General features: G+C 42.7%; 1 protein-coding gene, 1 long non-coding RNA gene, 7 other non-coding genes and 6 pseudogenes across 17 annotated transcripts in view; 12 read left to right on the top strand and 3 right to left on the bottom strand.

The window, feature by feature from the left end:
* LOC146502969 (uncharacterized) overlaps positions 1-24,162 on the top strand; it is a 225,304-nt gene that overhangs the window by 80,877 nt on the left and 120,265 nt on the right. The window lies entirely within an intron of this gene.
* On the top strand, positions 138-344 carry LOC146503061 (U2 spliceosomal RNA; annotated as a pseudogene).
* Positions 588-700, top strand: LOC146503060 (U5 spliceosomal RNA). The gene has a single exon (XR_014869143.1). It is a non-coding gene; the product is annotated as a U5 spliceosomal RNA (small nuclear RNA).
* On the top strand, positions 907-1,097 carry LOC146503059 (U2 spliceosomal RNA). The gene has a single exon (XR_014869035.1). It is a non-coding gene; the product is annotated as a U2 spliceosomal RNA (small nuclear RNA).
* LOC146503058 (U5 spliceosomal RNA) lies at positions 1,341-1,453 on the top strand. Its single transcript, XR_014868941.1, has one exon. It is a non-coding gene; the product is annotated as a U5 spliceosomal RNA (small nuclear RNA).
* On the top strand, positions 1,648-1,838 carry LOC146503057 (U2 spliceosomal RNA). The gene has a single exon (XR_014869067.1). It is a non-coding gene; the product is annotated as a U2 spliceosomal RNA (small nuclear RNA).
* Positions 2,082-2,194, top strand: LOC146503056 (U5 spliceosomal RNA). Its single transcript, XR_014869145.1, has one exon. It is a non-coding gene; the product is annotated as a U5 spliceosomal RNA (small nuclear RNA).
* LOC146503055 (U2 spliceosomal RNA) lies at positions 2,389-2,530 on the top strand (annotated as a pseudogene).
* Positions 7,401-7,601, top strand: LOC146503054 (U2 spliceosomal RNA; annotated as a pseudogene).
* On the top strand, positions 7,856-7,968 carry LOC146503053 (U5 spliceosomal RNA). Its single transcript, XR_014868893.1, has one exon. It is a non-coding gene; the product is annotated as a U5 spliceosomal RNA (small nuclear RNA).
* Positions 8,163-8,354, top strand: LOC146503052 (U2 spliceosomal RNA). The gene has a single exon (XR_014869077.1). It is a non-coding gene; the product is annotated as a U2 spliceosomal RNA (small nuclear RNA).
* LOC146503051 (U2 spliceosomal RNA) lies at positions 8,853-9,030 on the top strand (annotated as a pseudogene).
* On the bottom strand, positions 9,056-9,174 carry LOC146503050 (5S ribosomal RNA; annotated as a pseudogene).
* On the bottom strand, positions 9,565-9,683 carry LOC146503049 (5S ribosomal RNA; annotated as a pseudogene).
* LOC146503048 (uncharacterized) lies at positions 19,634-23,145 on the bottom strand. The gene is made up of 3 exons (XR_014877838.1): positions 22,280-23,145; positions 22,067-22,186; positions 19,634-21,980 (listed from the first exon to the last, which is right to left on the bottom strand). It is a non-coding gene; the product is annotated as an uncharacterized LOC146503048 (long non-coding RNA).

The following is a 24,162-nucleotide window of genomic DNA, read 5'->3' as shown; positions in this document are numbered from 1 at the left end:
CCTGCAGAAAGGACAACTGAATAACCTGATCAATGGGGAGAGAAAACGTTTTCTTCTGTTTAAAATACGCTTGTCCTCTGTTCTATCAGAAGTGATGTTTGTACAGTTTCTTTGCAGTATTGTTACTAAGTTTGTGGTTCTTTTGTACTTGAAAATAAAAAGGAAAAAAAAAAAAAAAAAAAAAAAAAAAATCTGTTCTTATCAGTTTAATATCTGATACGCCCCCCATTCGGGGGCAACGTATTAAACTCATTTTTAGAACAGGGAGCCGAATAAGGGGCTCGCTCCGTTCGCTCCACGCATCGACCCGCTATTGCAGCGCCTCCGGGAATGGTGCCCCCTTTGCTGACTTTGTGCAAAAGCAAAAAAGCCAAACAAAGTAAGGTCTGCCAAGCCAAGAGCCAGAAAGCAGCCTGAAGCCGCGAACGTGCTCCTCTCCAGTCACCCCTCTCCTGTCAAAGTCGAACTCTGGAGCAGAGCAGGCGGGGCCTGAGATCTGCCCCTTCAGCCAAGCAAACAGGGCCTACCGTGACCCCGGAAGCCGGCACGAGGAGTCACTGCGGCTTCCTGCGAGGCCAGAGAAACACACACTCTGGCTTCTCTTCAAAACGTACAAGTCTTTCGCCTTTTACTAAAGACTTCCGTGGAGAGTGAGGCTAAGGAGTTGCACCTATTTTTGGCAGGGTCTGCCATCTGGCTGGTCCCTCTCCTCGATGTTCAAAAGAAGAAATAGAAGAAAGCGCACAGTTCCAGGCAGCTCCGCAGGCAGCTCCGCAGGCCTCTGAGCTACTGTGGGTGGGCGGAGATTTGAAGCGGAGCCCTCCCTGTGAGCCAAGTGAAAGAGTGCACCGTCACAAGCGAGAAGTGTCCCGAGAAGGCGGCTCAGCCAGGAACCTGCAGGAGGCCATCGCTTCTCGGCCTTTTGGCTAAGATCAAGTGTAGTATCTGTTCTTATCAGTTTAATATCTGATACGCCCCCGATTCGGGGGCAACGTATTAAACGCATTTTTAGACCAGGGAGCCGAATAAGGGGCTCGCTCCGTTCGCTCCACGCATCGACCCGGTATTGCAGCGCCTCCGGGAATGGTGCCCCCTTTGCTGACTTTGTGCAAAAGCAAAAAAGCCAAACAAAGTAAGGTCTGCCAAGCCAAGAGCCAGAAAGCAGCCTGAAGCCGCGAACGTGCTCCTCTCCAGTCACCCCTCTCCTGTCAAAGTCGAACTCTGGAGCAGAGCAGGCGGGGCCTGAGATCTGCCCCTTCAGCCAAGCAAACAGGGCCTACCGTGACGCCGGAAGCCGGCACGAGGAGTCACTGCGGCTTCCTGCGAGGCCAGAGAAACACACACTCTGGCTTCTCTTCAAAACGTACAAGTCTTTCGCCTTTTACTAAAGACTTCCGTGGAGAGTGAGGCTAAGGAGTTGCACCTATTTTTGGCAGGTTCTTCCGTCTGGCTGGACCCTCTCCTCGATGTTCAAAAGAAGAAATAGAAGAAAGCGCGCAGTTCCAGGCAGCTCCGCAGGCCTCTGAGCTACTGTGGGTGGGCGGAGATTTGAAGCGGAGCCCTCCCTGTGAGCCAAGTGAAAGAGCGCACCGTCACAAGCGAGAAGTGTCCCGAGAAGGCGGCTCAGCCAGGAACCTGCAGGAGGCCATCGCTTCTCGGCCTTTTGGCTAAGATCAAGTGTAGTATCTGTTCTTATCAGTTTAATATCTGATACGCCCCCGATTTGGGGGCAACGTATTAAACGCATTTTTAGAACAGGGAGCCGAATAAGGGTCTCGCTCCGTTCGCTCCACGCATCGACCCGGTATTGCAGCGCCTCCGGGAATGGTGCCCCCTTTGCTGACTTTGTGCAAAAGCAAAAAAGCCAAACAAAGTAAGGTCTGCCAAGCCAAGAGCCAGAAAGCAACCTGAAGCTGCGAACGTGCTCCTCTCCAGTCACCCCTCTCCTGTCAAAGTCGAACTCTGGAGCAGAGCAGGCGGGGCCTGAGATCTGCCCCTTCAGCCAAGCAAACAGGGCCTACCGTGACGCCGGAAGCCGGCACGAGGAGTCACTGCGGCTTCCTGCGAGGCCAGAGAAACACACACTCTGGTTTTTCTTCAAAACGTACAAGTCTTTCGCCTTTTACTAAAGACTTCCGTGGAGAGTGAGGCTAAGGAGTTGCACCTATTTTTGGCAGGGTCTGCCGTCTGGCTGGGCCCTCTCCTCGATGTTCAAAAGAAGAAATAGAAGAAAGCGCGCAGTTCCAGGCAGCTCCGCAGGCCTCTGAGCTACTGTGGGTGGGCGGAGATTTGAAGCGGAGCCCTCCCTGTGAGCCAAGTGAAAGAGCGCACCGTCACAAGCGAGAAGTGTCCCGAGAAGGCGGCTCAGCCAGGAACCTGCAGGAGGCCATCGCTTCTCGGCCTTTTGGCTAAGATCAAGTGTAGTATCTGTTCTTATCAGAGGAGGCGGGAAGCAAACAAAGATGGCGACGTCGTCGGCCAGTTTTTCCGAGACTTTTGGAACAAGAAATACGCTGAGATTTGAACTCATGGAGAAAGACACACAAATGCATGACAGAATAACTTTTGGACGGAGAATCCTTTTCGAAGCCTTGAAGATACAGCCGGAGGAAATATTCTGCCTACAACAGAGCACCGCAAGTAAGCACTATGATGTGACTTTCTCTACAGGAGAATATACGGAAGAAGTGAGAAGGAAGAGCATTGTGGAAGAAGATAAAGAACTGCGGAGATATATGGTGACCCCTTTGTATCGCAATGATTACAGAATTTTAACGATACATATGTATAACCCATGGGTCACGGAAGAGACTATCAGGTACTTTCTAGGGAGATACGTTACTGTTCTCCCAGGAGTACGAAAGATAAAGGACGGTCTGGGCATATGGACCGGAAAGAGACAATTTCGCATCAAATTGAGGGCGGATATGAACAGTGAAGATGGATATTGCCACCCACCTGCAGTCTTTTCTATTGGAGCGGACAGAGGCTTCCTTGTTTACGCAGGGCAGCCCCAAGCATGCAGGAAATGCGGGAGTGTTGGACATAATGCAGAACAATGTGACCAGGTGAGGTGTAGGAGCTGCGGCGAGCTTGGACATATTACGAGGAACTGCAAGGAGCCCAGAAGATGTCACTTATGTGACTCGGAAGCGCACATGGCGAGAGATTGTACTAAGCCACGGCCTTATTCAGCCGTGGTAAAGACTGGACTTATTGGGGAAGAACGTAGCAAAGAGGAAATAGACTCTGGTGTAGGAGCAAGGCCCCAGGAGCCGATACCAGCTGCTGGAAATCAGGCTAACGAGGACAAGGTGGAAGGTGTGGAGGAGGGGATGGAGCGACGTGAGGAGAAGGGAGAGAGAAGTCTTGAGCAAGATGGTGAGAAAGTACAGCAGGGGGAGGAACCCCAAAAAGGTTGGGAAGTGGTTGGAAAACCACGGAGAAAGTCCGCTAAAAGGAGGAGAAAGGTGAGTCCAGCCGCCTTCTCTGAAGATGGTAAGCTAAGTGATCAAGATATTAGGGAGGAGGTTTTGGAGGAGGGTGGAAATGTGGAGGGGTATGTGTTGAGGGGAACACAGACTGAGTGCATGCATACCCCTCTAAGTGATGTGACAAGCGATGGAGATATGGAAGAGGAAGACGAGAGCGAAGAAAAGTCCGAGGACTCTTTCATAAAAGACCTTTTGTTACATGTCAATATGGATAGTTAGAGAATCCAAGAGAGCAGGTAAAATATACCAAGAGACTCATTGTTTTTTTTTTGTTTTTTTTTCTTTCTCTTTAGTATTATTATTATATTTTTTGCCCTTAGTGCTCCACTTGCTTTTTGTTTATGGTATGGGAAAACTACGGATAATTACCCTGAATGTTAGGGGGCTAAAAAGTGCCCGGAAGAGAAAAATTGTTTATGAATTTTTATTGAGCTTCAATTTCGATGTTTGTTTGGTTCAGGAAGCTCATCTGAGAGATGAGAGGGATGTTGCTTTGTTTACTGAGGAATGGAGGGGAGGGGAATCTACTTGGAGCATTGGGGGGGTACATGGGACTGGAGTTGGGGTGTTATGTGGGAATAAGGATATTCAGATAATTGAGAGCTTTACTGTAATACAAGGAAGGGTAATGGTGGTGGATATTGATAAAAATGGGACTCAATGTCGGATAATAAATGTATATGCACAGGTGGAGCACGGGCTACGTAAGGACCTTTTCCAAAAAATGGATACTTGTTTTTTGACTAGGAAAGATATTATTGTGGGAGGGGATTTTAATTGCTCTTTGGAAAGGGAAAAGTTTTCCCTCCCCTTTAGGACCTTCATTAAGAAATATGGACTAATTGATGTAATGGGGAAGTTACTGGGAAAGCAAGTGGGGTATACTTGGAAGAACACAAGGGGGGTGAAGAGTAGGTTAGATTACATTTTAGTAGAAAAAAAGTGCAAAATAATAGAGGGAAAAACAATACCGGCCCTCTTCACAGACCATCAAGCAGTTGATGTGGAGCTTGAGATAGTAGGGCCAGACTTTGGAAAAGGGTATTGGAAGTTTAACAACGACGTCCTCGCAGAGAAAGCCTATAGGGAAGGCTTCATGAAAATCTTCCCGATATGGGCCGAGATGAAAAGTTTATACAGTAACAACGTGGTTTGGTGGGAGGACATAAAGAAAAAAATCAAAAAGTTTACAATCAAATATTGTACAGAGAGGTCAAAAGTCCAAAAGAAAGAGTTCGACACAATACAAAAAGAAATAGAAAAAATCTACATTATGGAAAATACGGGAAGGGGAATTAAAAAGGAAGGGTACTTGGAAAATTTAAAAATGAGACAGGAGGAATTACTTGAGAGGAAAGCGAGGGCCGTAATATATAAATTAAAACAGGAAGAGTATGAGGAGAACGAGAAGTGCTCCTCATACTTTTTTAGCAAAATGAAGACTAGGGATAAGAGGGGGGTTATAACGGAACTGGAGAGGGATGGAAAGGTGATAAGGGGGAAAGATGATTTGTTAAGAACGGCGGAAGAATATTATGGAAAATTGTTTACAAAGGAGAGCTTGGATGAGGGGAAGGGGGAGGTTTTTATAAGATCGCTAAGGAGAAGGCTACCCGAAGAAGAAAATGGAAAGCTGGGGGGGGAATTGACAGTAGGGGAGGTGTTTAATGTGGTAACGGCAATGAAGGCCAATAAGGTGCCCGGCATAGATGGCCTAACAAAAGAATTTTACGTGGCGTTTTGGGATATGGTGGGGATCCACCTTTTGGAGGTTTTTAAGGAAATCATGGAGGGAGGAGAGATGCCGGAAAGCATGAAAACGGGAGTGGTGGCTATTCTGTTTAAGAAAGGAAACCCGAACCAACTAGACAATTACAGGCCACTAACTATGCTGTGCGTGGACTATAAAATACTGAGTAAGGTTCTGGCGAATAGGCTAGCAGGAGTCATGTCACACATAGTGGAAATGGACCAAACTTGTGGGGTACAGGGGAGGCAAATCACATGGAACTTACATCTACACAGGGATGTACTCACATATGTAAAGGAGAGAAACATTGCTGCAATATGTGTTAGCCTGGATCAGCAGAAAGCTTTCGATAGAGTAGACCACGCTTTTTTGTGGAAGGTTATGGAGGGGCTGGGTCTAGGAGGAGCCATTACAAAATGGGTAAAGGTTTTATATAAGGGAATAAATTCAAAAATCAAAATTAATGGGCATTTAACGGATAAAGTGCAACAAACAAGAGGATTGCGGCAAGGGTGCCCGCTCTCTGTGGTGCTGTTTGTTTTATACGCAGAACCTCTTGCTTGTGCAATAAGGGTGAGCCACATTGTTAAAGGGATAACGTTGCCCCGGGGCGAGAGCTTAAAAATATCACAATACGCGGATGACACAATATTATACTTGGCAGACGATGAAAGCTTAAGGGGAGTGATAGACATTCTATATGATTATGAAAAAGCAACTGGATCGAGAATAAACAAGGAGAAGACTAGGTACAAATACCTTGGGAAGTGGGAGGGGAGGAAGGACAAGATCTGTGATTATGTGTTGTGCGAAGGCCCTATGGACGTATTAGGAATTTCTTTTGGGAATGGGGAGGGGGATGCATTGTGTAATTGGAAAAAGAAGATGACTGTAGTCGAAAAAAACCTGGGATTATGGAAGACAAGAAAACTTTCCGTTTCAGGGAAAGTGTTGGTTGTAAAGGCCGATGTATTGCCAAAGCTGCTACATTTGGCCTACGTCTTTCCGATGCCGCAGAAGTATAGAGCTCAACTAATGAGGGGAATATTTAATTTTATATGGGGGGGCTATGAATATGTGAAAAGGGCGCTAATGTATCAGGAAATAGCAGATGGTGGGAGGGATGTGCCAAACGTTCCTCTGAAGCTGGATGCAATATTCTATAGCAATGTATGTATACTCTTGAAAAAGACATATATACACAAATGCCAAATCCTGATATGGTTTTGGCTGTCTATACCATACCGGTTTCTAATAGGGTGGGATAATAAAGGCCCTAAAGCTGAGACTAGGCCGGAGTACTTCCAGCGAATGGTAAAGTGGGGGAGGAGATATACGGAATGTAAAGATGAGGATACAGTGATAAATCATAAGTTACTATATAGGAAACTGGTACAGAAACTCAATGTCAATCCAGTAATGGTGAGCTCTGAAGTGTGGGTACGGGCCCAGGACAAGAGTTTTAAGAACGGGTTTAAAGATTTTAATTGGTTGCACTTGCATAGAAGGCTACCAGTCAGGGTCACAATGTATGCCCACAATTTGGGGAAGCAAAAAGTCTGTCCAAGGAAAAACTGTATGGAAGATGAAACAATTGAACATGTATTATGGGGATGTGAATATGCAAAAAAGGTGTGGGATGGGATGATAGAGAGTTATAAGTGCTTGGAGAATGTGACATATGATGAAATCACTTCGTTTGGGGTTAAAGGAGTGGGAAAAGAACAAAATAAAATAATTTGTATGCTGATATCAATTGTAAAACTTAAATTATGGAAAGCAAGGCAGGGAAATATAACCGGAGTGTATAAATGGAGAGAGATAGGAACAGTTAAGGCAATAGAGAAAGAATTTGAAAGTATATACTGGCATGAATTAGAAAAGTGGGGAAGTGATACAATTAAGGATAGGTGGAAAACCATCTTTTCAAAACCACCAAAAAAAAGGTGGTAAGTAATAAGGAGCGAGATAATAGAAAGGCGATTGTTTCTTCAGTTTCTGGTCTTTCATTTTGTGGGATTTTCTTGTTGTTCAACTTCTCTTCTCTTTCTGTAGGATGTTTATTTAGATGTAAAGAAATGAAGGTATGACATTGATTTGGAAAGTAATATGTTAAGATGTATGAGAAATGTGAAATGTAAATGTAAAGGATGGAAATGTTGTGGAAAGGAAATAAAAAAAGGAAAAAAAAAAAAAAAAAAAATCTGTTCTTATCAGTTTAATATCTGATACGCCCCCGATTCGGGGGCAACGTATTAAACGCATTTTTTAGAACAGGGAGCCGAATAAGGGGCTCGCTCCGTTCGCTCCACGCATCGACCCGGTATTGCAGCGCCTCCGGGAACGGTGCCCCCTTTGCTGACTTTGTGCAAAAGCAAAAAAGCCAAACAAAGTAAGGTCTGCCAAGCCAAGAGCCAGAAAGCAGCCAGAAAGCAGCCTGAAGCCGCGAACGTGCTCCTCTCCAGTCACCCCTCTCCTGTCAAAGTCGAACTCTGGAGCAGAGCAGGCGGGGCCTGAGATCTGCCCCTTCAGCCAAGCAAACAGGGCCTACCGTGACGCCGGAAGCCGGCACGAGGAGTCACTGCGGCTTCCTGCGAGGCCAGAGAAACACACACTCTGGCTTCTCTTCAAAACGTACAAGTCTTTCGCCTTTTACTAAAGACTTCCGTGGAGAGTGAGGCTAAGGAGTTGCACCTATTTTTGGCAGGGTCTGCCGTCTGGCTGGGCCCTCTCCTCGATGTTCAAAAGAAGAAATAGAAGAAAGCGCGCAGTTCCAGGCAGCTCCGCAGGCCTCTGAGCTACTGTGGGTGGGCGGAGATTTGAAGCGGAGCCCTCCCTGTGAGCCAAGTGAAAGAGCGCACCGTCACAAGCGAGAAGTGTCCCGAGAAGGCGGCTCAGCCAGGAACCTGCAGGAGGCCATCGCTTCTCGGCCTTTTGGCTAAGATCAAGTGTAGTATCTGTTCTTATCAGTTTAATATCTGATACGCCCCCAGATTCGGGGGCAACGTATGAAACGCATTTTTAGAACAGGGAGCCGAATAAGGGGCTCGCTCCGTTCGCTCCACGCATCGACCCGGTATTGCAGCGCCTCCTGGAACGGTGCCCCCTTTGCTGACTTTGTGCAAAAGCAAAAAAGCCAAACAAAGTAAGGTCTGCCAAGCCAAGAGCCAGAAAGCAGCCTGAAGCCGCGAACGTGCTCCTCTCCAGTCACCCCTCTCCTGTCAAAGTCGAACTCTGGAGCAGAGCAGGCGGGGCCTGAGATCTGCCCCTTCAGCCAAGCAAACAGGGCCTACCGTGACGCCGGAAGACGGGACGAGGAGTCACTGCGGCTTCTTTCGCCTTTTACTAAAGACTTCCGTGGAGAGTGAGGCTAAGGAGTTGCACCTATTTTTGGCAGGGTCTGCCGTCTGGTTGGGCCCTCTCCTCGTTGTTCAAAAGAAGAAATAGAAGAAAGCGCGCAGTTCCACGGAGCTCCGCAGGCCTCTGAGCTACTGTGGGTGGGCGGAGATTTGAAGCGGAGCCCTCCCTGTGAGCCAAGTGAAAGAGCGCACCGTCACAAGCGAGAAGTGTCCCGAGAAGGCGGCTCAGCCAGGAACCTGCAGGAGGACATCGCTTCTTGGCCTTTTGGCTAAGATCAAGTGTAGTATATGTTCTTATCAGTTTAAGGGGGCCTCAGCCAGCAGAACAAGACATTGGTGAAAACAGCCAAAAGCAATATCGTTAATGTGCCCTCATTAATGGGCAGCTGTGTTGGGTCTTTTAATACACCCCTTTGATGGATCAAAAGCAGTTCAATGACATGAAAATGAAAGGCTTACAGCACCAGGTATTCCCAGGCAGTCTTCGATCCAAGTACTAACCAAGCCCAGCCCTGCTTCGCTTCCAAGATCAGGCGACGTCAGGCGTGTTCAGAGTGGTATGGCCGTAAGCTGCTGCCCACAGCACAATGTGTCAATTTATGGAATCAAGTGATGAGGTGGCCAGAACCTGAAGTTACGAGCACAATCCTATAACCGTACCTGCATGCTTGCCTAATACCCTAAACCAAAGACTCAGTTTAGCATTTATCCAGCAGCACAGGCCCTGGATTTTTGAAGATGGCCTCAAGAACCAGCACATGGCCTCGTGTGGTGTAGTTAGCCTTGGCCAGCAGCACTGGCCCTGGTGTGTTGTAGGTGGCCTCAGCGAGCAGAACAAGACATTGGTGAAAACAGCCAAAAGCAATGTCGTTAATGTGCCCTCATTAATGGGCAGCTCCTTTGGGTCGTTTAATAGTCTCCTTCTCTGGATCTAAAGCAGTTCAATGACATGAAAATGAAAGGCTTACAGCACCAGGTATTCCCAGGCAGTCTCCCATCCAAGTACTAACCAAGCACAGCCCTGCTTCGCTTCCGCGATCAGATGAGGTCAGGCGTGCTTAGGGTGGTATGGCCGCAAACTGCTGCCCACAACACAATGTGTCAATTTATGGAATAAAGTGATGAGGTGGCCAGTACATGAAGTCACGAACACAATCCTATAACCGTACCTGCATGCTTGCCTAATACCCTAAACCAAAGACTCAGTTCAGCATTTATCCAGCAGCACAGGCCCTGGATTTTTGAAGATGGCCTCAGGAACCAGCACAGGGCCTGGTGTGGTGTAGTTAGCCTCGGCCAGCAGCACTGGCCCTGGTGTGTTGTAGGTGGCCTCAGCCAGCAGAACAAGACATTGGTGAAAACAGCCAAAAGCAATGTCGTTAATGTGCCCTCATTAATGGGCAGCTGCTTTGGGTCTTTTAATACACCCCTTCTTCATTATATAGAGGCAGGTGGTGGAACAAATCGAGCCAACTTCTTGGCCATCCCAAAGAAAACTGCTAGAAACATTTGGTTTCATTAGTCGTTTACATCCTCTAATTGTACTCAAATACTCAAAAGGGAATGTCTGGCCAGTTGACAGTGCAAATGTTCTTCTGAAGATTGCTGCTATTTCTTCTCTAAGTTGTGCTTCAGACCAGTCAGATGTAAAGGAGATCTTCCCAATAAGGCCATCTTGTGCTAGTTTTGCTCTTGAATCTCCTCTCGGTATGAGAAACGTTGATGCTGAAGACAAGGGCAAGCACACAACATCTTTTGTATAGTGTTTGCAGGTCTTGTTTTTTCTCACAAAATGTGAGCGCATAGTATGAGCTTGAGGAACTGATGGGAGAGGAACCTGAAATGAATTCAAACACAGATACAGATAGACACCTATGCATTACAATACATCCGTAGTGTTTCTGTTATCTGTTCATTAAAAAACAAAAACAACAACAAAAAACAAACAAACTGTAGACTCAGACCATCTTACTATTGTCTACCCATTACACAGAAAACTGAACCTTTTGTATCTTGTAGATTAGCATTCGGTGATTATTGGTCAAATTGGTGATTCAGTCCCCAGGTGCTCTAATCTACAGCTCCCAATGGGTTTATCTGAGTATGACTGTGTGTGAATGTTGGACAGAAAAAGTGCTTGTATTAATCTGTGCCTGTGAATGGGTAAATGAAATCTGTTGTATAAAGTGCTTTGAGCACTCAATTAGAGTAGAAAAGGCCTGCAGTTAGGTCAGTGTGTATTTGGACAATAACAAGTTTTATTTTGTTGCCCGTTTACTGAAACATTTTCCAATCATAATTATATCATGAACATGATGTGCAGACTCAGCTTTAATTTAGGGTATCCATATTGAAATGATGATGTCATTACCAATTAAGCAGATAAAAGGCCTGGAATTGATTTGAGACGTAGTGTTTGCATTTTGAAATTTTTACTGTGAACAGACAACATGCGGTCAAAGAGAACATAACAGAAAGAAAATTAAGAAATTCATATAGCCACTACTTACCATCAAAACAATGAAAAATACTGACATAAAATTTATTTTGCAACACCACAGAACAAATGATAGCGTATAATATGAAATGATAGATGTTTTAATATTGTCATATCGAACAGCCCTAATACAGAGGGTTCACTGCAAGGTGCAAGCCACTCATAAGCCTCAAGAATAGAAAGGCTGGAATGGACTTAACAAAAAAACAAAACAAAAAAAACATCTAGTAAAAGCCAGCAAAATTTTGGAAAAACATTCTTTGGACAGATAAAACCAAGATCGACCACTACCAGAATGATGGCAAGAAAAAAAGTATAGAGAAGGTATGGAACGACTCATGATCCCAAGCATACCACATCATCTGTAAAACATGACAGAGGCAGTGTGATGGTTTGGGCATGCATGGCTGCCAGTGGCACTGGTAGTGTTTACTGAATATGTGACACAGGACTGAAGCAGCCGAATGCGTTCAGAGACATACTTGTCTGTCTGCTTAAGTCCAGCTAAAAGTAGTCACATTGATTGGGCAGCATTTAATAATAAAGATGGACGATGACCCAAAACATACAATCCAAGCACCCCATGACTTTATTAAAGTAAAGAAATAGAATATTCCTGAATGGCCAAGTCAGCCACTGGATTTTAACACAATAGAGCATACATTTCACTTGTTGAAGACTAAATTTAGGAAAGAAAGACCCACAAACAAACAGCAACTGAAAGCCAATGCAGTAAAGGCCTGGCAGAGCCTTAGTAAGGAGGAATGCCAGCATCTGGTGGTGTCCATGACTTCAAGACTTCAGGCTGTCATTGCCAACAAAGGGTTTTGAATAATAGAAATAGAAATGATCGTTTTATTTTCAGTTATTTAATTTGTCTAATTACTTTAGAGCCGCTGAAATGATAGGATTGTGTTTACAAATTACTTTTTCCCCTCACATTTTTATGCAATCATTTCGTCCAACCCATTGAATTAAAACTTAAAGTCTGCACTTCAACTGCATTGGAGTCGTTTCACTTTTAATTCATTCTGGTAATGTACAGAAGCAACATTAGACAATGTGTCTGTATCCAAATATTTATGAACCTGACTGTATATCAAAACCAGTCAGCTAAATGATATGTGTAAGAAGGCCTACCGAGCGGTATGGTATCCCAGTGGAGACGGCAGGTCTACTTGGTCCAGGTGCATTGGTGGATTCCTAAGGAAACATTTACATCAAGAACGACTGTTACCTACCAAATAAATAAATACAGTTGTATGATGTTCGATCTCTGTCTGTTGCCTACCAAATGAAATAATTGAGGACTGGCTAAGTAATTTAGCTTTGCTAGTTTTGCTAACACTGCTATCAACCCGTCCAAAATGCTATATAATAAACTTACCAAGTGCTGCGGCGTTTGTGAGGTTGAGGGTGCACTACCACTGAATCGTTGGATGGCCGACAAAACGGCTCTTCCAATGTTTTCAGCTGGACATGCTGGTAGGGAATAGGTGAAGCAGCTCATGGCAGTCAAAAGTGACCGTGAGAGGAGCGCACACACACAACCTGACCTCAACCGGCACACTTTAGCGCGGGAGTTTTTCTTGAAGCTTTTATTTTGGTATTTCCCTCTGACCACTAAGGCCGGAAGTGCGAGGCTTATGAAATGGGACGGTCTAGCCTCCGTTGCGCTGCCCAGGTTGCCTAGAAACCATGATACTAACAGCTGGAAACGTTTCGTACAGCACTGACAGAAATGAAGGAGAAAATCTTTTGTTCAATTGTTTGTTTGTTTCTACATGAGCTTTGATCATTCTCCGTAAGATTAAGCTCAGCTATTGAACAGCGTATATTTTAAAGTAAAGGCTTTAAAACCAAGTTAGTACAAACGTCACTAATGTCATATAACTTTCCCGACATGTGGCCAACAGTAATGTTTTAATATTCTTCGTTATTAAACATTTGCACATAAATAAGTGACATGATATTCAGTACTTACTTAAAGTTTGCTCTTCGGGCGCCCCTCATCCGCCGTTTTTTCCGCCAAAATCATCCACACCCACCGCCGTGCTATGCATTCTGGGATATGTTGGGCCACGAAGTCTACACCGCCACATCCTTAAAATTCAGGGAAATGAAGGACGCATTTGAGGGCCGGATTTCTAGCAGCCTTCGAAGTGGGACAGCCTTCGTCGCGTCGCTGTGACGTAATTGGCCTTAAAATGCGGCCTTTAAGGCTGCAGACCCTGAATTGGGATACAGCCATAGCCTGACATATGAAACAGGAAAAGACGGCCGTGTAATCCCTTTATTTCCCTTGAGAGAGAAATGGATCTGAAACCACAGAAACCAGAGTGTTTGCAGACACACAGATAATGAAGACATGCTGTAATGGTTCTTTTTGATTTGGAAGGAAAAGTAAGCGCAGACAGAGTCCCAGGGAGTGTCCAAAAAGTGATTTATTAAACACACACGTATTATACAGTGTGGGAGGCCGGACTCTCCGTTCGGCCCGATACAGAAAGCTTTATAGCCTTTATGACGTCAGAACAATTCCTGGAAATCATCTTCTTCAGAACAACAACAACCCTTTCCCGGACTTGAAACTAGCTGTTTCCCATCACCGGTGTTTGGGAACGTGTCAACTGTGTACTCGAGTGTGAAAGTGTGATTTATTATAGGCCCCGGCCAACGAAAGTTCAGCGTCCTCATCTGACTTACTGTGGACCCATCACTATGCTGGTGCTATGCATGATGAAGCATTGCATCTAGAATGTGTCATTCTGCGTGCCCTGGCAAATATACTAAGTGGTAAATGATACATGATAATAAGGATGATAACCGGATAATGACAATGATAAGTGTTGCAGACTAATGAAGTAATGATGAAATAATGATCGTGCATGTGAATAATAACATAGTGACAGAAAAGTAACATTCTTTTACGTGACAATGCTGCTCGGAAATGTTAGATACAGATAAAAATGGAGTGTGTGTGTGTGTGTGTGTGTGTGTGTGTGTGTGTGCTGAGCCAAGATTGCGAAACAGCCTAACTGCCTCATTAATTATGGACCTTACAGTCCTTACAAACACTGTTTCACTAACTTCAGTAAACATTTTACATACATATGTCACACCGTGAACACAGCGGTGCACGAGCCACTGCAGTGGAGCTCACGTACAGCTTTGTGGGCTCAAAATGTGGTTATAAATATTTTGTACTTGTACTTTTGTATGTGTAAAAAGAATTTGTGTGTGTGTAAAAAAGATTTGTATGTGGACTTAGCCAAAAAAAAACGTGGGAATCTCTGCAAGTTACAAGTACAAATTTTGACCCTATTTTTCTTCCTTTCATCTGATTGGTCAATGTCATGTCAATGACAAATGTAACAATCCAATCAGAGAACAGATGGGTTTGGCTGTCGGAGGGCAGCTTTTTTGAACTGCGGGTTATTACTCTATAATATTACTTACTCTAATATTACTAATAATAATTATTAGTAATATTAATGATTAATTATCTAATAATATACTAATCTAATATTACTTACACCGCACTTTACAGTTATTTATTTGTAAAAAATGTTTGGAATCATGTATGATTTTTGTTCCACTTCTCACATGTTTAGCACTTTGTGTTGGTCTTTCACGTGGAATTCCAATAAAATTGATTCATGTTTGCGGCTGTAATGTGACAAAATGTGGAAAGGTTTAAGGGGGCCGAACACTTTTGCAAGCCACTGTAAGGAGCTTGGAAAGAAAAGCATCTGGCATCAGGACATCCAGATGTTTTTCTTCTCTACAAAGGAGTATTAAAAAAAGAACAGCAAATTATAATATTACAGCGGATGTGTGACCTTAAAGGTATCTGGCTAAAAAGGTCACTGATCAAACTGATTCTTGCTCACAAAAAACATTTTAATCAGATTCTCTGCAGGAAAATTTGAAAACATTTCCTCCTAACTTCTCAGTATTCACTTATCAGCATTCAGTCAAACGTTCATTTACGGGTGTAGTTAAAAAACTGCTAATAACTGACTTTCCACAGCAGTTGTTTGGTCGGACACAGTAAGAGATGTAATCTGTTACTCTTCGTGTGAGAAAGAAGGTGTCTCTGAGATGTACTAATAGTGTGTTAGTTCCAAATAGTAAATTAGTGAATGTATTTCATGGCAGTTTGATTATTCTGGGACAAACAGTGCAGTCTTCCTCAAAGCATCACTGTGACTATAATCATATAATGTTAAAAATATAATAACAGTCTTTTTATTATTGGTCAATGAAATAAATAAATCCTCTTTATTATCAGAGTGAAAACAGACTTCCACAAACGAACGTCAACTGATGACTCCATAAATATTCAGCCCTTCAAAGGTGACTGACCTACTTCAACAACCAAAATCACATATTTCTGGAAGGTCCACTCACTGGTTATTCAGCATGCCAGGCTACAGTTACACCATGCAGACAAAAGAGCACTCGGAGCAAGTTAAAGGAAAGTTTATTCAAAAGTAGAAGTCTGGGAATGGAGACAGAGGAGTTCACTTAAATCTGTCATTATGAAACGGAAGCAATCAAATCTGCCTAAATCTGACACTCAAAGGTAAACTGGATACCTGGCTGACCATCACGTTCACGACCAGGTGAGGACGGATCAAAGATCAGGAGTCGATTTCAGGCTTGGGCTCGCTTTCATCATATTAGTCCAATCCAATCCAACTTTATTTATAGAGTACGTTAAAACCAACATGGTTGAACAAAATGCTTTCCATCACAAAAACTGAGATAAAAGTAAAAAAAAAACATAAACAGACAAAGAAAGTGAAATAACAATAAAATAAATACATAAATGAAAAAAAGATTTAAAAATTAAATCCTTAAATATCTTAAATATTAAAACTAGTGCTGTCAGCGTTAATCTCGTTAAAATGACGTTAACGCCACGCGGCAAATCTCCGTTAGTGAATTAACGCAGATCGTGTGGTTGTTTGCTGACAACAGAAAAAAAACATCAAAGGAGAAAAGTTGCATCTAAGAACACGTTTTTTTCTTACTGATGCTCATTAGTGAAACACAAAGACATTAGACAAAAATGAAACTTTAGACCCTCTCTTCCCCCCCAACAGAAGTCAAAGGGATCTTCCAGGAATAGTGACACTATTTTCTGGAGAAGTGATTGGTCAGTACGTCGTGATTTCATACCTGCTGATCTCTAATCTGGAACCTAACCGGCACCAGCAGAGTAAAAGACACTTAACAGCTAAATTGAATCAAGCATAAAAACATTTTAGGCATCAAGACAAGTCATATTATCTGTGAATTTCCCTTTTTTTGATTGGTCAGATGCTGCCAACACCTCCCTTTCCTTGTGAAGGTGCATGAGAAACCCTGGATTAACTTTGCTAACCAGCGGTTATCCTGATCACGATTGTTAGTGTAAGTGAATCCAGATGATGGAAAGAAAACCTGGGCATGCTGAAATCACTTCGTAGTATATGCCCCAGGGTTCAAAGGCCATCCAGTCGCACCATAACAAGAACATGGGAACACTAATGTTGTTTCTCCTTTTACAGTCATAATCTGCATTCATGGATGTTAAAAATGATTTTATTAGAAATGTATTTTGAAACAGAAGAGGTATTTCAGTTAAGATAACACAGAACTACTTCAGTGACAGTGGACGAGATCTTTCCACTGCTGTGCAGTCCAGATGTGCAGCTCACAGACTGATGGCAACCTCTCAGAAAACACGAGTTACAGTAGTAGTGATAAACAGTGAGACAAAGATCCTCTGCTGAAGCAGAAAAGGTTTTATATATTTCCTATGTAACCTGCAGGGGTGATTCTCAAGTCTGTTGGAGCCCAGGCAAAAAGGGACAGGGACACCTGACAGCCCAGTGTGCCCAGCAGAGCTGACATGAGGGCTGTTTCAACTGAATCACACACTCTGCTTGCCAGAGGTGAGTGAGTGGAGTCATGTGGGGTCCCTTTAGGGAAGTCAGGTCCAGCGTACCGCCACTGCAGACTCTGCACATTATCGCTGCTGTAGTCTCAAATGTGTGCAAACAGTGCATTGTGGGTTGTGTTGCATCCGAATCTGCTGGCAGGCATCTTTTTCTCAATCCTGCCAAACTCCGCCCCTTTCATGTAAGCGTGCAGGGAAGACCCTGGGTTAGAGAACTGATAACAAACTCTGTGTGACAGTTTATCCTGATAACAAACGTTAGGGTAAGTGAATCCAGATGATGGAAAGATAGCCCGGGTCTGTTGATGAGTCTCCACTTAAACACTGACTTTGTTTGTGTTTCCTGGAGTCCCGTCAGTCCTGTAAACCAGCGTCCCCAACCTTTTTTGTGCCACGGACCGGTTTATGACCGACAATATTCTCAAGGACCGGCCTTTAAGGTGTCGAGGATAAATACAACAAAATAAAACCAGTACCGCTGCCAAAAAAAGAAGAGTTATTCAAAACACATGGGAAAAGACCCAGGGAAACAGAGTTAACGATAAAAAAGATTTTAAAAAATAACGCTAAAAAATTCATAGTTTTTCATTAAAACATTTTAATTAATTAAAATAAAATATTAAAAAAAAATTTAAGTATAATTCTCAACGAATACATTCTCAGAATACATGCCCCAAAATGTATTTTGTAATGTAATCCGTTACGTTACTCAATGAGAGTAACATATTCTGAATACTTTGGATTACTTAATATATTATCATGCTATTTACAACTACATGAATGTACTATTGCTGTGTGATTTGTTACTATTACTGTAGGCTACTCACCATACCAACACCAACTAGGTTTTTAAATCTTAATATAAATGAGTAACAGTAGGTGGACATTAGGTAAGGCTGCACTTTTAGCAGCAATCTCGTATTAAAACTATTCCGCGCGTATATAAAACAGGTCCGCGGCTCTGAACCGTAGTAAAGGGACCTCTGGCTAATACGGTGGGTTCTGTGTCGGCTCGTAGCTGAAAACTAGCTTTACTTTGTTGTCTGGGTCGACTTTGCTAGTGAGAGACAGAGAGAGGCGTTGAAAGGCTGCTCCAACAGAACTTATTGTTTCAGAGGAAAACACGAACACGGTGTACAGTCGACTCTTAATAGCTTACTTACAACTGGGCTACACTGCCCATGAGGCTACATTCTTTAGGGCTATGCCTGGAACAGTCTGCCTGTTGCTTTTATATTAAATAATTTTTGAACAAGCACAAACAAATTTATATATATATACACACACACACATATATATATATAGATATAAAAATATAAATTTGTTTTATTTTTATTTATTTTTTAATTACCTCTTCATCTGCTTTCAGCTGCACAAACTCAAGTCTCACATATCAGTGACAAACCACAGTTGTGCTGTTGGAGCATCCACAGCCTCTGTGTGAGTGCACTGCAACATCATGACATGAAGAACACTGGACACTTGAACCCGCTTTCAGTCTAACTTTAACTTTTTATCGCCAATAGACAAGTTGGCAAAATGTAACACTCAGAACATGGAGTCAACAAATAATACTAAAATGTTTAATTATTACTACATTACCTTTGACTAAAACTCTTGTTTGCGAGCAGCTTATTGATCTTGATAAAGACGTGCTGCTTACTTGTGTAAAAACAGGGAAATATAAAAAGTGTTTACTAATTTGTACAAACGTGAGAGAGAAATGGATCTGAAACCACTGAAACCAGAGTGTTTGCAGACACACAGATAATGAAGTCATGCTGCTCGGAAATGCTAGATACAGATAAAGATGGAGTGTGTGTGTGTGTGTGTGTGTGTGTGTGTGTGTGTGTGTGTGTGTGTGTGTGTGTGTGTGTGTGTCTAACTGCCTCAGTAATTATGGACCTTATAGTCCTTACAAACACTGTTTCACTAACTTCAGTAAACATTTTACATACATATGTCACACCGTGAACGCAGCGGTGCACGAGCCACTGCAGTGGAGCTCACGTACAGCTTTGTGCTTCAGACTGTTATCACACACAAACAATCAATGCAGGAGAAATAGCGCGTGCACGTGGTAGATGCCGTCATTTACACAGTGCTTCATGCAGGTGTGATAACGAGACTGTTTGACTGCTGCAGGAGAAGATTGTTGATTGATGTATCTGTGCATTTTCAGATTTTTGTGTTCCAGCTGTTGTATGTTTGTTTTTTCTTACAGGTGCAGCAGTTGGTGATTGTGCATTTCTATTTGGACTCTATTCTTTTATTACATCTTGCACTACGACCCCCATGCACCAATGCCGTGCACCGGGTGTGGTAGGCCTTTGTGTTGCTCAGTGAACGGAGTTGATTCAGCACAGTCCTCCAAGCTATGTGCAGTAAACGTACTATCGTCAAGTAAGAAGATTTTAAAAAATGACGCTAAAAAAATTCATAGTTTTTCATTAAAACATTTTAAATAATTAAAATAAAATATTAAAAAAACCCAAAATTTAAACTCTACCACCGCCAAAAATCGAAAAATAAAAATAATAATAAATGATGATAACATGTATTTATTATGTTGCTCTTTGTTTGATTTCTCTTGTTTTTTTTCTCCATACAGGTGATCCAGGTGTTTTGTTTGTTTTTCTTTTTGTTCCTTCCCCCCTTTCTCATCATCTCTTCTGCCCTCTGTTTTTCTTTCTCTCCCTCTCTTTCTTTCATTCTTTCCTTCTCCCTGTCCTATCCCCCAGTCATGTCTGTCCCGTCTGTAACAACCGATAATAAAATAAAATAAATACACAATTATAATAAAGGTCAATCAAATGGACCAACATGGCATCTTTCTTGGCCTTCAAACAACAATTCTGATGGCTAAAGATCCAAATGGGACAGGCAAAAAAATAAATGAATAAATAAATGATGATAACCATGTGCAGCTTCTCTCGTCTTCCATTTTTCCATGATATGTTTCACTCTACATCAGACACGTGTTAAAGTGTGTTGGCTGCATATTAAGTTCAAAATGCTGATGAGCTCTGATCCAGTTGACTGATATACTCTGCTCTACATCCTGCACTGAAATATGAGGATTGTGTGTTTATTAAAATTAAAAAATCATCATGGAGTCATTGACAGAAGAGCATCAACGTTCAGCCTGTTAAATTAGATTTAGATATTTTTATTTCAGAAATGATTCCTAACAAAAATGGAGAATATAAAAACACAATCAAAGCAGTAACGTCCATATTATGAAGTGTTTGCTGTATCAGACAATCATGTTTATTCACAACAATGAAAACAATATAGTGCAGATGAACATGGTGCTGTAATGAATCTGCTCTTAAACACAATAACAAAATACATTTTCCAAGAGAGATGATAATGATTCACATCAGAGTGAAGAACGAATACATTTACAACTGGTTTCTAACATTTATTATAGATCGAACTGATCACTGATAGAAACAGAAGAATATTCAAAATGATACTCTGAGAGATACATGAATGAGATATGGATAAACATCAAATCACATAAAACAAAAAAGCACATAATCATTATAACTGAAATAAAATATGAGCAGAAATAAACAAGAATTAAGTCGAAAGATAGAAAAAGGCAAAATGTTTAAAATATATAATCATATAAGAGACTGAACCGTCCAGTCAGGTCACAGATTCATATCTACAATAATATTTTTGTTTGTTTTTGTTTTGATTTCTTCACTTCTATGTATTATTATTATTATTATTATTATTATTATTATTATTATAAGCATATTAAGTGTGTGTCTGAGCTGAAAGCTGCTCTCCTCTCCTGGTTTTCTGTGTCACACAGACCACAACAACACAAAGCATCACCTGCAGACTGCTGAGCAGTATCCACCTGACTCTGTAGAAGGTCGAGTAAACACCAAAGGGCTCTCTGTAGATCAGAACTGTTTTTTCTGCTGACACACACTCACCTGACTTAAAACCTGCACACACATACTCTCCTGCATCTTCCAGTGAGACATTAGAGATTATCAGGCTGTCATAGGAACAAGTGATTCTATTGTCACTGCATAACTTAACATCGTACACAATTTTGTCTTCTGTTTGGATCAACTTAATGAACATAACGCCCAAAGCACTATTTTTCCAATCCTCAGAGCGTCTTATAGTGACTTCATCTCCCTCTGAGAAAACCTTTACTGCAGGTGGACCAAGTTTAGGGCACACCAAAAGCAAGTACACATGACTTACTGTTTCACCTACACAGCTGTAGTAACCTGAATCATTTAACATTAGTGATGGAAATACCAGCGAGAAGTTTCGACCAATTTCTTGATCAGTATTGTAGGAAATTGCTTCCTTCATCCAAACTGGGGGCTGGTCATGAATGGGGTCCATGAAGGGACACTCCAGCACAGCTGTGTCTCCCTCTGAAGCATAACGTTCCTTTATTTCTTTGGTCAAACGTACAGAGTAAGTGCTCACACACTGCTGTTGGTTCATCACCAGGCAGATGTAAACAGTTTGTTGTTGATTGAAGACATGAAGAAGTGATGTGTTTGTCACATCCAGGAAACTTTCTTGGACTTTATTCACCTTCAAAATTCTGTCTTTGAAAATACTCAGCCCGGCTTGTTGCCGCTTATTGTCATGTCTGATCCAACGCACCGTCAGATTCTCACCTGCTCCTTTACATTGTACGTCTACAGTGTCTTCAGGACTTGTGATATCTTCTTCCTGTTAAGGGGACCTTACCCGAATGGATTAGTGGCAGAAACACACGAGCACAGGCTTGTAGTGATGCAGGTTTTATGTACACAGATGAGGGAATATTTACAAGGGAAGGGGCTATATACAGTGACAGATAAAAAATGTACACGGAGAGCAACGCTGACAGGATAAGACGGAGCCGGGGTATGCGGGCGGACCGATGACGCACCGGAATTACCTAAAAAGCGAGGGACAAACAAAGTTAGAGAGCGTCGATCGCCGAGAGTTCAACTAAAAGTGGACGAGGAGAGTTGGAGAGCTTACTTGCAACACCGACATACAGGTGTAGCGGTGGTCACAGCCTGGTATGAAGCAATTCTCCGTCACGGATCCACAAAAGCCCACACACCGAAAACTAGGCAGGCGAACAGGCAGCGGGACAGACTAAAACAAAGGAGAAGCAGGCAGATGATGGATCCTAAGACATGCAGTTCAATTGCGTGGAATCCACAGATTCAGCTTGCACCGACACGTTACCACTTATGAGACGACAATACTCCGACACCAGACGTCCGAGATTCAGCTCCATAAAAGCGCTCCCTAATGACGTCCGATGCGCCGCAGGTGTGCCGGAATGCCATCAAGCCCCGCCCCGCCTACCTGTGCCAAGAAGGAAAACAAAACCCAAAAAACAACAATAAACCTACCCACCACCTCCTAACACTTCCCCCCTTACTGTCTTACACACAGTCAGGCTGATGTTTCTCTCATATGTCACGCTGCCCTGAGTCCAGCACACTTCTTGGTACAGTCCAGAGTCTGAGTGGGTCAGGTTGTTGAGAGTAAATGAAGGAGAACCATGAAATGTCTCAGGAAATGAGAGTCGTCCTGTCAGGTCTTCATGTACTGTGAAGTTTCTGTTCCAGGGGTCAGAGATGTTCCACAGGACCAGAGTATCTTCACCAACACGTCTGGAGGTGATGCAGGAGCTGTTTTGATCTGGGAGCTTGAACTGTAAAGACTCTCCTTCTTCTCTTGTGGCGATAAATTCTTGTGCATGAATGTTGCTGATGAGAGTGAACAGCAGGGAGAAGCAGAGCTGTGCGACTGCAGCCATCCTGCTCAGAGGTCTCGTGGTGAGTGTCGTACAAGCACTGACACTGCTCGCTTCATGAGCTTCCTGTTTGTGGTTGGAGGAGGAACGCCACTTCTTTATCACATCATCAAGGAACACTTTGAAGCATTTGGCTCGATATCACGCCGTATATCTGCTTTCACTCTTCACAGGCCAAAGTGTGGACACGGTTTTTTTTATACTTCGTTGCATGGGTCCAGGGGTATCAAACATGTGGCCTGGAGCACAGAACCGGCCAGTCACAGTGTCCAATCTGAACCATTACAAGTGAGATAATGTCACTGATAATTGTCTCTGTCCTGTCGTCGTGTACAGTAGTCCCTCGCTATAATGCGGTTTACCTTTCGCTGATTTTTTTGTGTGCAATTTTGCTTGTTTTTTTTTTTTTGGGGGGGGGGGGGGTTAACAACGCATTGTGTTCTGTATCCTGATTGGCTGTAGACCATTGTCAAATCAATCTGGTGCCGTGTCTCCTGTACAGTACAAAATGTGTTCAGCTTGTCAATTTTACATCAATCTTTGATCACTAGCAGTGTGACTCTGAAGTGCTGTACAGTATGTTTGTAAGTCTTCTCCCCAACAAACACAAAAATATCGACGAAACGTTTTGCACCGTCAAAAGGCAGCGGCGGGTGTTTTTGGTTTCATTCTATAATACTGGACTCATTTTTCTATGGAGGACCGCGAGAGCCACGCGCATCGAAATAAAGAATTCTGTGCTTAAATAATGAATTGTAGAATAAATTCTGAATTTGTAAATTTATTTTTGAATTCCAATTTAAGAAACTCATTTCAAAATCCATTTCCCTTTCCTGTTCGCTCTGGGATTAGCTGCTGGATTAGCTCTTCGATTAACAACTTCCTCACGGCTATTCAAATTAGCCACACTGTGGGATGTAAGGAGCTCTCTGATTGGCTGGACAGACACAGGCGTTCTGCCTGGATTATGCTCTATACATATATATATATATATATATATATATATATATATATATGTGTGTGTGTGTGTGTGTGTGTGTGTGTGTGTGTGTGTGTGTGTGTGTGTGTATATATATATATATACACACACACACACACACACACACACACATATATATATATATATATATATATGTGTGTGTGTGTGTGTGTGTGTGTGTGTGTGTATATATATATACACACACACACACACACACACACACACATATATATATATATATATATATATATATATATATATATATATATATATATATATATATATATATATGTGTGTGTGTGTGTGTGTGTGTGTGTGTGTGTGTGT

The sequence above is a fragment of the Neolamprologus multifasciatus genome, chromosome 14, assembly GCF_963576455.1.
Source record: "Neolamprologus multifasciatus chromosome 14, fNeoMul1.2, whole genome shotgun sequence".
In the NCBI taxonomy this organism is placed as follows: domain Eukaryota; kingdom Metazoa; phylum Chordata; class Actinopteri; order Cichliformes; family Cichlidae; genus Neolamprologus; species Neolamprologus multifasciatus.
This window is presented reverse-complemented; position numbering and strand designations above follow the sequence as displayed.